General features: G+C 38.9%; 2 long non-coding RNA genes across 2 annotated transcripts in view; both read right to left on the bottom strand.

The window, feature by feature from the left end:
• The window catches only part of LOC145531032 (uncharacterized), a 37,020-nt gene extending 20,635 nt beyond the window's left edge, over positions 1–16,385 (bottom strand). Inside the window, exon 1 of the long non-coding RNA XR_014072130.1 lies at positions 13,505–16,385. This is a non-coding gene — a long non-coding RNA (uncharacterized LOC145531032). The remainder of the gene's footprint in view (positions 1–13,504) is intronic.
• Positions 1,156–12,425, bottom strand: LOC145531033 (uncharacterized). The gene is made up of 2 exons (XR_014072131.1): positions 8,231–12,425; positions 1,156–1,585 (listed from the first exon to the last, which is right to left on the bottom strand). It is a non-coding gene; the product is annotated as an uncharacterized LOC145531033 (long non-coding RNA).
• Positions 16,386–17,391: the final 1,006 nt, after the last annotated feature.

A 17,391-nucleotide genomic window follows, 5' to 3' on the forward strand; every position in this document is an offset into this window, starting at 1 on the left:
GATCATGTTCCTGACTGGTCACTGAGCCTGCTGCCACTGTCCAGCATCCTGAGAGGGTATCTTCCCATTTATGACTAGCCCAGGAAACAATCAAATTCAAAATCTGAAGTACAGTTTCTACTGAATGTGTATTGCTTTTACACCATTGTAAAGTTAAAAAAAAAAAATTATAAGTCAAACCATCCTAAATCAAGGACCACCTGGAGATGTTAGCCACCATATCTACAGAATACCTTCACTCTAACATCTAGGTTGTTGCTTTTGTTGTTAAGTCTCTCAGTCGTGTCTGATTCTCTTATGACCCCATGGACCATAGCCCACCAGGCTCCTCTGTCCATAGGATTTCCCTGTCAAGAATACTGGAGTGAGTTGCCATTTACTTCTCCAGGGGATCTTCCTGACCCAGGGGTTGAACTCCTGTCTCCTGCATTGTCAGGCAGATTCTCTACCACTGAGCCACCAGGGAAGCCCAACACCTAGGTTAGTATATAGTTAAATAACTGGGCACTATCATCTTGCCAAGTTGACCTATGAGAGTAAACATCATATAGATACCTACCCAGACCAGGAAACACCAGACAAGGTAAGTCTAAGAAATTGTCAAAGCCCAGAGTTGACTAAAGAGACACAACAACTAAGTGGAACGGCATGTTCAAGATGGGATTCTGAAACAGAAAAGAAGCATTAGAGAAAAACTGGTAGAATTCAAATAAAATATAGAGCTTAGTTAATATTTTTTAAAATTGTGTAAAAGGAGATATCTGAACAGACAATTCTCCTTTACAGAAGAAATGTAGTGTTACAACAAATCACACCCATTGTACCAGGCAGACAAACGAAAACTGAAAAGACACTGAGCTTTGCAGGCTAAGAGCCTGATCGCAATTTTCTAAAGTGGCAGAAATAATGATGACCAATCATCCTTTCCCTGTTCCCTTCCCTGACCAACAGACAAAGGAAAACTCTAAAATCATGAGTACGTGAAGGCAAATGTCTAAAACGTATGTCTTGTTGGTCTCCACTGAATTACTTTTTCGGAGATAGTATACTTAATTATTTGAATAGCGGCCTCCAAGCAAGCAAATAAAACATTCGGAAACCAAGACTCAGGGGTTTTGGGTAAACTTGAAGTAATCCTATGGGCAAAATCATTCATTCAGATACTCCAGTGTTTATTTTTCAACCATTTACTTCTGTACAACATTTCATGCTAAAAAATGATATTTGTAAATGTTCTCCCCAAATTAGGAGCTTGCCTACAATCCTCAGGCTTCACAAAGAGGGACTGAAATTACAAGTGAACCCTAAAATCTTAATGAGCGGATGAAACTAGAGTATTTTCCTTTCACATCACGTTTCAGTGCAGAACTGGTGACACCTCTCCTTCTTGTAGTTATGCTGACTGGAATATGTTACCTCCAAAGTCACAATGCAAGAAGGAAATACTGCAGAATTACAAGAATAAGTCCAGGCTGGAAGTGGTTTATACCCCTCCTGTTTCGCCTTCTTAGCCAGAATTAATTCACATTGTTCTGACCTAATGGCAGGGGAGGCTGGATCTTTCTTTGTGCAGGAAGGTGAAACACTGCAATAAAAGCATAGCAGAACATTGTCGTAATTGTCAACTGAGTTTGAGAAATCTTACATGCTTTATTCCCCCCACAGACTCATAATGCAAATTACATATTAAAGACCGTGAGATTTCTGATATTAAGGAAACTGGTCTAATATTGTTTAACTTAGTGTTTCCAGAACATATTTAACATTATTTAACTCAGTTCTCATCCACAAGGAACATTGATATCCATCATGGAGGGAAAGAAACCCACTATGTTGGCTTAAACACAGTATATACTAACTTGAAAATACTTGCTCTTCTTTTTCTATGGGCTTCCCTAGTGGCTCAGATGGTAAAGAATCTGCCTGCCAATGCAGGAGACCCAGGTTCAATCCCTGGGTTGGGAAGATCCCCTGGAAGAGGAAATGGCAACCCACTCCAGTATTCTTGCCTGGAAAATCCCATGGACAGAGGAGCCTGGTGTCCTACAGTCCATGCTTCCATGACTAGTAACTCCTCTTTCAAACTATTCTGCATGTGTGTGTGTGTGTGCGTGTGTGTTCATTTCACTTTCCTTCAAGGTTAGCTTATCTAGGAGTCAATATTTCCATTAAAATCACTTTGTAGTCTCATAATTTAACTGTCAGTGGGCAATTTACATTCCCCAGGTTCAGAACTCTCCTGCCAAGTGTTTAGCTGGATCCCAGGTGGTGCTAGTGGTAAAAAAAAAAAAAAAAAAAAAAACAAAAACCTGTCTACCAATGCAGGAGACATAAGAGACGCAGGTTCAACCCCTGGGTCAGGAAGATCCCCTGGAGGAGGAAATGGCAAGCCACTCCAGTATTCTTGCCTGAAGAATCCCCATGGATAAAGGAGCCTGAAGGACTACAGTCCACAGGGCCACAAAGAATCAGAAATGACTGAAGCGACTTAGCATGCACACTTGAAATACTAACCTTAAAGTTCTTTGGAATAAGTTTCCCCAGGTTATAAGAAACCTTAGAATCAGATTAAAGTCCAACTTCTAGAAAATGAATATAATTCCTGGGTTGAACTGTTTGTGGTTGTTGTTGCTGTTACTCTCATCTTCCTTAGCTCTCACTATTCTTACTTTTACATTTAAATTTTATTTTTACATCCCTTACTTGTAATGTATCTAAATCATTTTTGGAGTAAGGCAGAAGGTATAAGAATGATAGATTATAGATTAAGTAGATTAGATAGATTGATTTCAGGCAGGTAAAATTTAAAACTATAGCTTTGGTTGTCAGGATATCATAGTCTGTAGCTATGTGTTCCCACAATTTGTGACTGGTTGCTGAGGAACCACTTAGAGCTAATAAGAAGTACAGGAGATCCCCTTGATATTTTACTAGTCTAAAATTTGGATTTTCTAGAGTCATGAAGATTTCTTCCCAATATTGTGACACCAGGATGTTAAATCTCACTATAATATGTGAAACATTTTCAAGTATATATGAAACAATGATGAATATTTTTGTGTATGACCAAAGAGTAAATTCTTACATCTTTTAGCATATTTATATTCCTTTATAAATATATTTCATTAAAGATTTGTTATGTCAGAAATATGAAGGTAATATAAAAATTGAAGGTAAACTAAACATTGGAAAAGACTAAAAACTAAACTTGACAGGCAGTTACAGAAACAAGGTCATTAATATTCACTTAGTTTCTTCTCTTGGAGGAGAATTCCTAAATACCAATGATTCCTGGCCTCCCTGGCTTCCTGTCTCTAGTACTTCTCACATTCCTAGTACAAGTATGATGCGGGCCCCTTCTTGACATTCAGGAAGGCTTAGCCAAATGTCAGTTTTAGAAAAGATAAAGTTGTTATTCATTCATTATTATTCATTCATGTATTGAGATACTGTGCCAGGTTCTAGGAATGTAAAGATAAGTAAGTAATAGAATTTCAAAATTTAGTATGCTGACTGTAGCCTCAAAGGAGCAAACAGATTTGTTGTGGCAAAGTATGCAAGTTTCCTATCCAGTGTCCATTCTTCTGTCTTCTAGAAGAATAGAACCATTATTCAGATGCTAAAAGGCATCATTTTTTCCATCCATGTGACTAAATTCCAAGCAAAGAAAGAAGTTAGGTAGAACTTTCAGAAAGACTTCTTAAAAGAGAAAATAGAAAATTAGGGCATTTACTAACAATAGACTTCCCCTTCTCCTTTAGCTGGTTGGCATGTGAATAAAATGGCTACAAGTCAGCCTCTATCTTAGATTATGAGAAACTGTACAAGCTTGATGGCTGATGAGAAAGATGCAAGGTTGTAGATTCCTGATGATTGAAGAAGGCTGAGCGCCGAAGAATTGATGCTTTTGAACTGTGGTGTTGGAGAAGATTCTTGAGAGTCCCTTGGACTGCAAGGAGATCCAACCAGTCCATCCAAAAGGAGATCAGTCCTGGGTGTTCATTGGAAGGACTGATGTTGAAGCTGAAACTCCAATACTTTGGCCACCTCATGTGAAGAGCTGACTCATTGGAAAAGACCCTGATTGGGGCAGGAGGAGAAGGGGACGACAGAGGGTAAGATGGCTGGATTGCATCACTGACTCGATGGACATGAGTTTGGGTAAACTCTGGGAGTTGGTGATGGACAGGGAGGCCTGGCATGCTGCGGTTCATGGGGTCACAAAGAGTCAGACACAACTGAGCAACTGAACTGAACTGAACTGAACCAATGGATCAATCATACAACAATGGCTTGTGTTTACTCTGGATTTATTTTATGTAAAAAAAAGTCCTTATAAATTGACTAATATACTTAAGATCTTCTGTTAATGCAGCCAATCCAATCCTAAATGATTTACTTATCAATGAAACCAAGTGATCTAACTGATGGAAAAAATCAAGAACTAGACCTTGCATGTATAAGATTAAGAAGGTGAATGAAGTCATATATAAACAGAGAGAAGGCACATGTGTTATATTAGAAGTATGAAACTAACACTGAATGTTCTCTGAACACATTAATTCATTCAACATGAGTTAGTAGTTCAGAGTCAGGCTCTATGAAGGAAACAACAAATAACAGTGGAATGATGTTAGAACCAGTTTATAAATAACCTTCAGTATCTAAGCTAAGAAGTTTGGATTATATTGTACTGATTATATAATTGTTAAGAATTATTTGCAAAGTAGGAGAAAAATAATAATATTTAGAGCTTGCTGCTGTTTCTGCTTAATGGACCTTAAAATCCTCTCTTTTAACAGTTTTCATAATGTGCTATATGGGGGTTCCCCATGAGAACTACTTGGTGGGTAGGGGACTGGGGCAAAGAATTTGGGGCAGATGACTGGGTAAGTCTATACAGCACCACAATTCCTCGTTCAAAGAACCCTCTATTTTTATCCGTTTATAATTTGACATAGCACTTCTTTGAACAACTTTCTAAAGCTAACAAAATGTGAAATCTTCCAAATTACACCAATCCTTTCATTGTATTTACTGGAAAATTTTGACTCTGAGGAGCCTTTTGCCCAAGATCTCACTGCAGGCTAGGACTTGACCACAAGTCTACGGAACATTAATCAATTTTCCCCATTATTTTATGGTGCATATAAGAGCTGTAACTCAGGAAGATGCTCTAAACTGTGCTTTGTAGGGGATAAATGTCAGCAGCTGGGAGACCAGTTGTAAAGCCCAGTGCAATTCCTACTCCAGAGATAGGATTGGCCCAAAGTCAGGGTAGTTTCAATATAACTACATGGGTAAGGAGATGTATCAGTCACCCCCAAATGCATTCTAAGCCTTTTTCGTAAACAGAGTAACCAGATTTCTGCTCATAAGTCCCTGTGTTTTAAACACTTATAATGGTTTTTCTTTTTTTCTGGTTGCATCCCGACTTATATACTTTTCAGCCATATCTAATGGACTGCCATCTCAATTTCCACTAATGATAAAATCACTATTGTCTTCAGATCTCACTAGGTGAGATAACCAAAGCAAAGAGTCGTCTTTGGATAGCTCTTACACAGGAAATTCTTCTGATGCTAAATATTGTATCCGTCAAGGGTAAGCAGGAAAACAGACATCACTGCAAATATTACAAAGTAATTTACTATTTGGGACATGGAATGGGCAGTAACATAAGGGTGAGGAAGCTTACTTCTGACTTTCAGAAGATCCAGAAGTACAAGACTTGCAAAAGCCAGCACTAATAAACTCAGTTCTCTGTACACCAAAGCTAGTGATTCTCAGGACCATACTTCCCAGATACTGCTAAAAGCTGTTCTTGATTATCAGAGGTTCCAATGGCACCAAAGTGGGTAATTCTCAGGAGAATGCCTAGAAACTACTTGCAAAATTTCTCTCTGCTGATGGTTTTTCCTCCAAGAAGAAGAAGGAAGTCCCTGAGCAAGAACACCCAAAACGCAGCCCGGACACATGGGAGATACTGAAATTGAATCGATAGTACACCTAGTACTTGTTTTACACAATGATGAGGAATCATAAAAATGAATATGAAAGCTGAAACCACAGAAAAAACTTTAGTAATCAAAAAGAAAATTAAAATTGTTGTACAACCTTTAAAAATGTTTGTCAAAGCATTAAAATCTCCCTTACTGTAGACTAAAAACATAAAGGAAAATTTAAACAGTAGCAAAACTAATATTTAGTACACAGTAACTTAAAATAATTAAATGCAAACAATGTGTTTTTTTTCTTTGTAGAAAACATGTCAAGAGTAGTTTGACTAATGCTTGCCTTTTTGTCATATAACTTCCTATACGAAAGGAAACATTTTCTATGCCTCAGTGAATTGTATACTCCTTTCTAAAAGTTTAGATCAGCTTCCAACACTCATAGTTTGAACACACTTTTTTATAGTTTGAACTTTCAGGTCCATGAAACATCTCTGAGAATTCCTTTAATGTAGTTTTTGCCAGCATCACTTCTTCTAGGAAAACTGTAACCTTGCTGTCACAACCAATTTCCTCATTCACGTCAATAAGTTTGTCTCCAGTGAAGTAGTGACTATGTAGCTGAATATCTGGAGTCTCTTGAATGCTTGAGGTATCAAGATTCCCCATAGTCAGCCTTCATATTTTCTAAGACGTCATTTACATTTGATTACAATTTCCCTTGAACTTTTATCACTTATCATGTCTTTGCTTCACTTGCATCTTTGTTGGCCAATTTCCTTTTCCAATTATCCATTTTTGTAACAATGGCACATGGGTTTATCATGGGAGACAAGGAGTCAATGCAACTACATATAATGTGTGCAAAAACTGACCACTCATTCACATACTCTGTGTATGTCCTTAGTTGCTTCACTTGTGTCCAACTCTTTGTGACCCCATGGGCTGTAGCCGGCCAGGCTCCTCTGTCCATGGGGATTCTCCAGGCAAGAATACTGGGGTGGGTTGCCATGCCCTCCTCCAGGGGATTTTCCTGACCCTGGCATTGAACTCAAGGCTCTTATGTCTCCTGCATTGGCAGGCAGGTTCTTTGCCACTAACACCACCTTGGAAGCCCTAATATACTCTAGAAGAAGTTATTTTATTGACCAATGAGCATGTATCACAGCCATTATTTACATAACAATTTATAGATTGAAAAGCTATCAAAAAATTCATGCCTCTTGCAATTACTTGGTTAATACATTGTGGTATTTGAACTGCATTGTTTGGAACTGCTATTATTTACTAAAAAATAATGACTAAAATTCTTGTATATTGGAATCTTGCAAAGGAAGGACTGTTTGGCTTGGTGACCAGTGGAGTCCTATGATGGTGTGGGGAGTAAAAGTTTAAAAAAAAAGAAAATCAATGATAACTTAAAAAATTTAAAGAGGAAAAGTGGTAACATGAATATGTGACATAGAAACAATAGAGAAGTTGGGGGAAAAAATGAGGATATTGATTTTGAACCTCTTATGTTTTATGTGCTGAAACTAATACACTTGGTAATGTCTAGCAGGCTGTTAAAATTTCAGTCTATGCCTCAGGAGATTTAGGAACCAGAGATATACATTTGAATGCCACCCGCAAAGAGGTGATAAACAAAGTTAGGAGCTGAAACTGCTGAAGTCAGACTTTTCCCAGAACTCAACATATTTGGTGTATGGAAGTCCACAAAACAAAAGAATGACAGAGAGAAGGCAGGCATACAGGAATCCAGAAAATTCCAAGTTATGTGACAAAAGGAAGTAAGATTTTAGAACAATAGTAACAGCAACAATGACAAAAGTTGGGTAATTCCTGAGGAGTAAGACAAGTCTTCAAGTGAAAAGCCAGGATATGATCTCCCATTTAGATTGTCAATGGTGATTCTTTAAGAAAAGGCTCAACAAAATGCTAGAAAGTAAGAGGAGAAGGAGATTGGGAAGATTTGATGTGTGAGCAGCAGCCAGCTGATGACTGGCAAATGCAGGTTTGTTCAAGAAAGAAAGAAAAGCTTGTTAATACATCTAGACATAAAAAAAGCATAATCTCTTTCCTCATTGAGACCAAGGGCAGTCACCAGTTAGAGCCCCTAAACGATAACTTGCTTCATAAATAATACCCTGTAAGCTGTTTTCAATAAGCTTACTTCTTGCAAACTAAACACACTTTCAACTTCAAAGAGCTTAGACAATAAAACATAAGATTCCTTTAACTGCCCACTTAGATAACAACTCTGATGTATGACTCACTGTAGTAACAGTTGCTTAAGTAGCTTTTTTGGAGCTAGTCTTGCTCAGTTCAAACCATTAGAGATGACCGACCATTCAGCTGGGTTTGCATGAGTATCCAATGGATGACCTTTTGACTTCAGAGGGTCAAAAGCTTCCCCCTTAGATCACATTTTTGAGTAGTTTTGAATGTCACTCAGTCATGTCTGACTCTTCATGACCCCATGACCCACCAAGCTCCTCTGTCCATGGGATTTTCCAGGCAAGATACTGGAATGGGTAGCCATACCCTTCTCCAGGGGATCTTCCCAGCATAGGGATTGACCTGGGTCTCCTACATTGCAGGTGGGAGTGTTTACCATCTGAGCCACCAGGGAAACCCCTAGATCATACTAATGCCACAATTTTCAGAACATACATCCCGTGAAGAAGCATGTAACTCAGATATGCCTGCTAAGAACACTGATGACTACTTCTTTTCCTTGCCTCCAGTCATCTTCCTCCAAGTCTCTGACCACCCTACTTCTCTGTCCCATAAATATCCTAAACCTCTTGCCTATGGGGAGGCAGATCTGAGAATTGCTCTCTGATCTCCTTGCTTGGCTGCCTCAGGAAGAAACACTTTCTCTGCTGAAAACCTCTGCATCTCAGCATTTGGCCTCCTGTGAGGCCAGCAAATGAACCTGGTTTGGTAACATTGGAAAGTTCGGTTCAGTTCAGTTCAGTCACTCAGTCGTGTCCGACTTTTTGCAACCCCATGGACTGTAGAACACCAGGCCTCCCTGTCCATCGCTAACTCCAGGAGTCTACTCAAACTCTTGTCCATTGAGTCAGTGATGCTATCCAACCATTTCATCCTCTGTCATCCACTTTTCCTCCTGCCTTCAATCTTTCCCAGCATCAGGGTCTTTTCAAATGAGTCAGTTCTTCGCATCAGGTGGCCAGAGTATTGGAGTTTCAGCTTCAGCATTAGTCCTTCCAATGATTATTCAGGACTGATTTCCTTTAGGATGGACTGGTCGGACCTCCTATCTCCAAGGGACTCTCAAGAGTCTTCTCCAACACCACAGCTCAAAAGCATCAATTCTTTGAACATTAGAAAAGGAGACTATATATTTCCTGCCAGAGAAGGAACCAGTCAGTAGAGAAAGAGAGAAATTGAAGATGTAAATTCAGAAGTGGAGAGGGATGAAGTCCAGAGAACAGGCTGAGTGTGGTTTGGGTAATTCTTCCAGAGTCACAAAAGAGGCAAGAGTTATCAAATAAAATTTTTAGGTGACAAGGAAAGAAAGTGGTGATCACTTTATTAGCACGTCTTTTCACCTTGAGGAGTAAGATTGCAGCATGAAGCTGAAAACTTGTGAGAGCTGAGAATGGTCCTTAATATTCATTATAGGAGTTGATAAAATATACCTAAAAGAATTGCCTAGTGGTTGTTTCGCTTCTTCTGGTAAGTTAGAGCACGTGAATTTGATGCATAAGCAAGCTGAGTTTTTACATATGTTTTTTTCTATTACCCGTTCATATTGACCTCAAAGTTGGATAGGAGAAAGGGAAAGATAGTGCTTTTAAAAGGACAGTGACATCAGTTCAGTCAGTCCATTTCATTCATTCAGTCGTGCCTGACTCTTTGCGACCCCATGGACTGCACAACACTAGGCCTCCCTGTCCATCACCAACTCCCGGAGCTTACTCAAACTCATGTCCATTGAGTCGGTGATGCCATCCAACCATCTCATCCTCTGTCGTCCCCTTCTCCTCCCACTTTCAACATTTCCCAGCATCAGGGTCTTTTCAAATGAGTCAGCTCTTCGCATCAGGTGGCCAAAGTATTGGAGTTTCAGCTTCAGCATCAGTCCTTCCAATGAATATTCAGGACTGATTAGGATGGACTGGTTGGATCTCCTTGCAGTCCAAGGGACTCTCAAGAGTCTTCTCCAAAAACACAACTCAAAAGCATCAGTTTTTGAGTGCTCAGCTTTCTTTATAGTCCAACTCTCACGTCCATACATGACCACTGGAGAAACCATAGCTTTGACTAAACAGACTTTTGTTGGCAAAGTAATGTCTCTGATTTTTAATATGCTGTCTAGATTGATCATAGCTTTTCTTCCAAGGAGCAAGCGTCTTTTAATTTCATGGCTGCAGTCACCATCTGCAGTGATTTGGGGCCCCCAAAATAAAGTCTGTCATTGTTTCCATTGTCTTTCCCTTTATTTGTCATGAAGTGATAGGACCAGATGCCATGATCTTAGTTTTCTGAATGTTGAGCTTTAAGCCAACTTTTTCACTCTCCCCTTTCACTCTCATCAAGAGGCTCTTTAGTTCTTCTTTGCTTTCTGCCATAAGGGTGGTGCCATCTGCATATCTGAGGTTATCGATAATTCTCCTGGCAATCTTGATTCCAGCTTGTGCTTCATCCAGCCCAGCGTTTCTCATGATGTACTCTGCATATAAGTTATTAAGCAGGGTGACAATATACAGCCTTGATATACTCCTTTTCCTATTTGGAACCAGTCTGTTGTTCCATGTCCAGTTCTAACTGTTGCTTCTTGACCTTCATACAGATTTCTCAAGAGGCAGGTCAGGTGGTCTGTGATTCCCATCTCTTTCAGAAATTTCCACAGGTTATTGTGATCCAAACAGTCAAAAACTTTGGCATAGTCAATAAAGCAGAAGTAGATGTTTTCTGCAACTCTCTTGCTTTTATAATGATCCAATGGATGTTGGCAATTTGATCTCTGTTTCCTCTGCCTTTTCTAAAACCAGCTTGAATATCTGGAATTTCACGGTTCACAAGATTTTGAAGCCTGGCTTGGAGAATTTTGAGCATTACTTATCAAATTGTTGATTCAAAGAAATAGAGGAAAACAATAGAATGAGAAAGACTAGAGATCTCTTCAAGAAAATCACAGATACCAAGGGAAAATTTCATTCAAAGATGGGCACAACAAAGGACAGAAATGGTATGGACCTAACAGAAGCAGATGATGTTAAGAAAAGGTGTCAAGAATACACAGAAGAACTATACACAAAAGATTTTCATGACCCAGATAATCACAATGGTGTGATCTCTCACCTAGAGCCAGACATCCTGGAATACGAAATCAAATGGGCCTTAGGAAGCATCACTATGAGCAAAGCTAGTTGAGGTGATAGAACTCCAGTTGAGCTATTTCAAATCCTAAAAGATGATGCTGTGAAAGTGCTGAACTCAGTATGCCAGCAAATCTGGAAAACTCAGCAGTGGCCACAGGACTGGAAAACGTCCGTTTTCATTCCAATCCCAAAGAAAGGCAGTGCCAAAGAATGCTCAAACTACTGCATAGTTGGACTCATCTCACACACTAGTAAAGTAATGCTACTTTTTGGAACTCTGCATTCAGATGAGTATATCTTTCCTTTTCTCCTTTGCCTTTTGCATCTTTTCTTTTCACAGCTATTCGTAAGGCCTCCTCAGGCAACCATTTTGCCTTTTGCATTTCTTTTTCCTGGGGATGGTCTTGAATTCTGTCTCCTGTACAATGTCACAAACCTCCATCCATAGTTCTTCAGGCACTCTATAAGATCTGATCCCTTGAATCTATTTCTCACTTCCACTGTATAATCATAAGGGATTTGATTTAGGTCATATTTGAATGGTCTAGTGGTTTTCCCTACTTTCTTCAATTTAAGTCTGAATTTTGCAATAAGGAGTTCATGATCTGAGCCACAGTCCACTCCCAGTCTTCTTTTTGCTGTCTGTATATAGCTTCTCAATCTTTGGATGCAAAGAATATAATCAATCTGGTTTTGGTATTGACCATCTGGTGATGTCCATGTGTAGAGTTTTCTCTTATGTTGTTGGAAGAGGGTGTTTGCTATAACCAGTGCGTTCTCTTGGCAAAACTCTATTAGCCCTTGCCCTGCTTCATTCTGTACTCCAAGGCCAAATTTGCCTGTTACTCCAGGCATTTCTTGACTTCCTACTTTTGCATTCCAGTCTGCACTGAAAAAGACATCTTTTTTGTGTGTGGCATAGCAGAATGTTAAGCAAGAAAGTGATCTTTGAGTGTCAGATAAAGCATTGCTAAAAAGAAAGCCTGGGTTTCCCAGGTGGCTCAAAGGTAAAAATCCTCCTGCCAATGCAGGAGACCCCAGTTCAATCACTGGGTCAGGAATATCCCCTGGAGAAGAAAATGGCAGCCCACTCCAATATTCTTGTCTGGAAAATCTCAGGGCAGAAGAGACTGGTAGGCTACAGTCCATGAGGTCACAAAGAGTTGGACATGACTTAACAATTACCCACCCATCCTCATCCACAATAAGTGCTCAGTTAATAGCTGAACACACAGAAAATAAATAAATAAAAAGGAAGTTTGAATGAGGGCAGTAAAAATGAGGACAGTAAAACCAGGTTGAAAAAAAATGTGAATATATAGGGGTTACAGGACAGGATGATTGAGAAGTTCAAGTTTATTAATGAATGGCAAGCAATTCTTAAAAAAGAATTGTCTTTACAGGTGTTCAGTAAATGTTCACCAATGTCAAATAGTTTATCTTCAAGTTCAAATACATAATTATATTCAAACAACTCTAGGGTGCCTCTTCAAGCCCTGCGTGTATTTATCTCTTTTTCAGAGAATTATGTCAGACTGTTGGATCTCTGGCTTTTTTTAATCAAAAAGCTTTTTTCTATGGGATTTATTTCTGACATTATTCAGTATAATTCATTTTTGTTTCTTTTATAACAAATAGATATTCCCACAGCTTTAAAAACCTTACGGTGTGAATGGGAGATTCTGGCCAGACTCCCCCACCCATTTTTTAAAGCAATAAAACCTAATAGTTTTGTGTCTTTTGGGGAATAAGCTGGAAGAAGCAAGTTACAAATATCTTTCCTTCTATATAATTGTTTCCACCGGGGTATGGTGTTTAATAAACAATGAACTGTGGATGAGTGCTATCTGTTCATGGGGTGAGTTTGGTGTGGGTACACACATATCAGTTCTACCAAGTGCTTTGGAACCACCTGGGAAAAGAAAATATTTGGTCAAAAGGGGAAACTTAATGTGCATTGTTTTGACCTAATGTGCATAAAGAGAAATGAATTCTTTTACAGATAGAATCACCTCCTAAACTGGAGTTTGGTCAAAGAGTTTTCCTTAACTTATATCAGAATTAAATGTTAAAATCCAGGACTAGAACCTTGATATGCTCAAGAAAGGTATAAATATAGTCACAGTCAATCTAAAGACTGTATAAGTGCTGAGGTTGTTATAACAGTCATTTGTTGGGTTCGGTGACTCTACTTACCAAACTGACTTTTGGCCTAGGAGATGAAGCAATCTGTCCACAGCACTATGAGGGGGGGAGTGGAGAAGAAAAGACATGTAGCCTGTTGAGAGATCTTGGCATATATAAGCTATGGCTAACAAATGAATCTATATGTGAATATGCAACACATTTGTTTAAGTGCAGGCTCTAAACTTCTGAGTTCACCCCTGGGAAGCACAGCAGTTCACACTCGGTCAAAAGTTTGCCTCAAAAGTGCTTCTAACATCACAGTTGCTAGTTATGTGTTGAACCAAGCCACACAGAAAGAGCCCTCACTCTAAGATTTTTTTGTAATCCAAAAAGGTATCTTTAAACAACAAAGCTGATGAGCTGGGGAAAGGGTCATTGGAGGACAATACTTTACAGCACCGAGGGGTTGGAAGTATTTAAATCTCTGTGTACACTCCCAGATTGGTTCCCATCTGCCTGATTTCCAAACTTCTGTTTGCTCCTGCTGGCCTGTTCATGTTTCAGCCGCCCACCTTCAGGCTTCAGATTCCCATCCCTCCTTTTGTATCCAAAGTCTGTCGGTTCAAAACCCACTTTGAATTTCCCTAAAGGAGATAATTTAAGAAAAGCATCTAGCACGTAGGCTTTCAAATACTACAGTTGTAATGAACTTTATTTCTTGACTCTCTGATTTCCCCTTTTTCTTAACTCATAGCTTTTAATCTTTCCCAGTGACATCTTTTTTAGGTGTTACATTTCATTGCTATGAATACTTCATGTATGTGTGTTTTGTCTCCCTAACCCTATTATTGTACAAACTTGAAGGTCAATTCCTTATATTCTATGGCTTTCTGTTTTTAAATTCACGGTACAGTGTTTAGTACAGTGACACAGAGAATATGCTCAATTAATTTTTGTGTGAACAAATAGTTTCTGTCATAGAAGAGAGAATTTTCACCTAAATGTATCATTTATCCCTTTGATATTTTGCCTACAAAGGGCTCATGCAATACAGCTCACCAACTTCCATATACTGAGTTGATAATCTAATTTTCATTATGCAGTCTTTCAAACTGGGAGGGCTGATAAGATTTAGCCATTATATTTTGCAGGTGAGGAAACAAGAATGTTTACTCAGATAACTCTAATTTCCTAAAGACAACAGAGGAAAACATAGCAACAACCAGGAGAAAAGCCACGTAACATGCAGGGTTGTCATCTATCCCCAAATATATCGTTGTCTGACTTTCCCACCCCTGATTGCAGAAATTTAGTTTGTCTGAATTTTCTACAATATAAATTTGAGGCATAGGAATAATTTCATTACTTTTGAACCTAAGTCACTTTCACACTTAATTCTTCATAAAAATGCTTTCTGGGTTATGAAAAGAATTAGACTTTTTTGTGTTTGGCCTGCCTTACAGTAAAGAGCTGGAAAATAGAATTAACTGAAACAAAATGGTGTGTTATGCATCACTTTATTCATTTTTTATTTCTTTTATTGAGCTTGAGTTTTTCCTCATGATTGACCTTCAGATGCTTCTAAATATCTTTCTGCCACAGAGCTGCGTAGCCCGGCATCTGGCCTTCCTAGGTTATGAAGGACAAATTGAACTGGCTCTCTTGGGGCTTAAGGCTAAGGTCACTGAGAATCTTTTAATGGAGACTTGTGAATTGAATAGTCACAGCTTACTCTTTGAAAGTTAACATCCACCTATAATCAAAATCCATTTGTGCTCTGGCCTTGATAATTTTAGTGATGACTTTATTACAAGCTGATTCTAGCAGTATTTTGGGCAGTACTTTTGGCAAATTCTGATGCAAAAAAGAACTGAGCAATGTGAAAAATAGCATACTCAGTAGTCAACACTGGATGACATTCTTTCTAAAATGTCAAGGCAATCATCAGGAAACATGTTGTGTTCTAATGGTGTACTGAGAGCACAAGGACAACTGTGTGTGATTCACTATAGATTCCCAATATTGTGTTTCTGAGCACTATGGAGGTGAACAAGAAATATATAATATGACATTTTCCCTCAAATAGTGTCAAGTCTATTTGGAGAGATCAAACAAGAGAATGGTTATATGTTTAAAACTGAGATAAGGGAGAAGTTGTGGTAAGATGAAATATTTAGGACTTTTTTTTTTTTAAATGGATCATAATTTGGCCACAATGCAGGGAAGAATTTAGACTCATTGATGGAAAAAGCACAGTCAGTTGAAGCAGAAGAAATAACATGGGTGAAGACAAAAGCGTGAACGTGAGTATTATGTGTCAGAGGACATAAGAGGGCAATAGCCAGAAGACAATAGACCATTTTTAGTGGGCATGGTAGGGAACAAGGCTGAAGATGTAGATTTATGAAGAACTTAATACAACTGAATAGTGCATCCAATGAAGAATCAATACAGCGCATGTTCTTGAGCAGTGGAATCAGAGACTGACATCATTCTTCTCCAAAGATTAATCAGATTGATGCATTAAGATGATTGAAAGAGGAGAGAGGCGAGGGTTAGAGAAAATAGAGACTTCCAACTCAGAACTACTGCAGAGAAAAAGAGAATGGTGGAGAATGTATAAATATAAAAGACATTTTAAGGAAGAAACTATTGTGTGCTAGGACTTAGCTGAAGAAAATGGAAGTGAAAACACAGTCAGCAATATGCCAACCTTACAAATGACCAAATATCTCTAATGAGTAATAAAAACGTTCAGTGTGTTTACTTAGCTCTGCCACCTTGACTGTTCAATGAATTTATTCACTAAAAGGTAATGTATCAATGTCAAGCCAGGATGTAGGAGGCTAGCAAACAACAAAGTGGCCTCACCTGGTGCTGCTCTCAGCCAAGGGAATGTGTACCCATTATGTTTTACAGAACGTCCTTCATGACTGTTAAACAGGGACCAGATCTTTTTCATTTATGACATAAAACATTAGTTTCCCAGTGTTGATTCTTTCACCCTCATAGGAAAGCCATTCTTTGAGTTTCATGCCACACTCTATCCTTCCATCCCATATATGTCATTTTCCAATTATCTTTTACTCTAGAAAAATGTGAAAACATTGATACCTTAGTCATTGCTGCCTCTACACTCTAAAATCTGACATGAGGGTCTGCTGCTTCTCTAAAATTTTGAAATCCGGCCTTTGTATGACCACAGTCTTTCATGCTTTCAGTCACTTTCACACCTGCATTCCTAATACCAATAATTTCTCAACGATCACCAGCTGCCTTTGCTTTCACCAGAAATATATAACAACGTAACCTTAACTCCCTTGCAAACCTTCCATGATCCCTCAAAGTAAAACTCCAATCCTGAGTTTATGCCATAATCTACCAACCCTCCTTATTTGAGATACAGTATAAGAATAGCCATGCTCTTATAGGTTCTTACTAAGACAGATTTCTCAAGAACAGAAAAGCTAGTCCATGTTTTATGTGGGTTTGTCCTATATGGCCTTTATTATGTTGAAACAGGGCTTCCCTGGTGGCTCAGATGTTAAAGAATATGCCTGTAAGACAGGAGACTTGGGTTCTATCCCTGAGTCAGAAAAATCCCCTAGAGAAGGGAATGGCTACCCACTCCAGTATTCTTGCCTGTGGAATTCCATGGACAGAGGAGCCTGGTGGGCTACAGTCAATGGGGTCACAAAGAGTCTGACAGGACAGAGTGACCCACTTTCACTTTCTTTCATGTTGAAGTAGGTTCTCTCTATGCCTATTTTCTGGAGAGATTTTTTTTTTTTTTTAATCCTAAATGGGTGTTGAATTTTGGCAATAAAAATGGAAAAAAAAGGAAGAAAGAAAGAAAGAAAGCAAAGCTAGTTCCCTGACATTCTCTGATGGGCCTCCCTCCCCTTTCTGCTCCAGGCAACACAGTCACCCTGGGCCCCTTCAGTATTTCAGGTGTT

The sequence above is a fragment of the Giraffa tippelskirchi genome, chromosome 2 (assembly GCF_054371585.1).
Source record: "Giraffa tippelskirchi isolate mGirTip1 chromosome 2, T2T-mGirTip1v1.2.pri, whole genome shotgun sequence".
In the NCBI taxonomy this organism is placed as follows: Eukaryota; Metazoa; Chordata; class Mammalia; order Artiodactyla; family Giraffidae; genus Giraffa; species Giraffa tippelskirchi.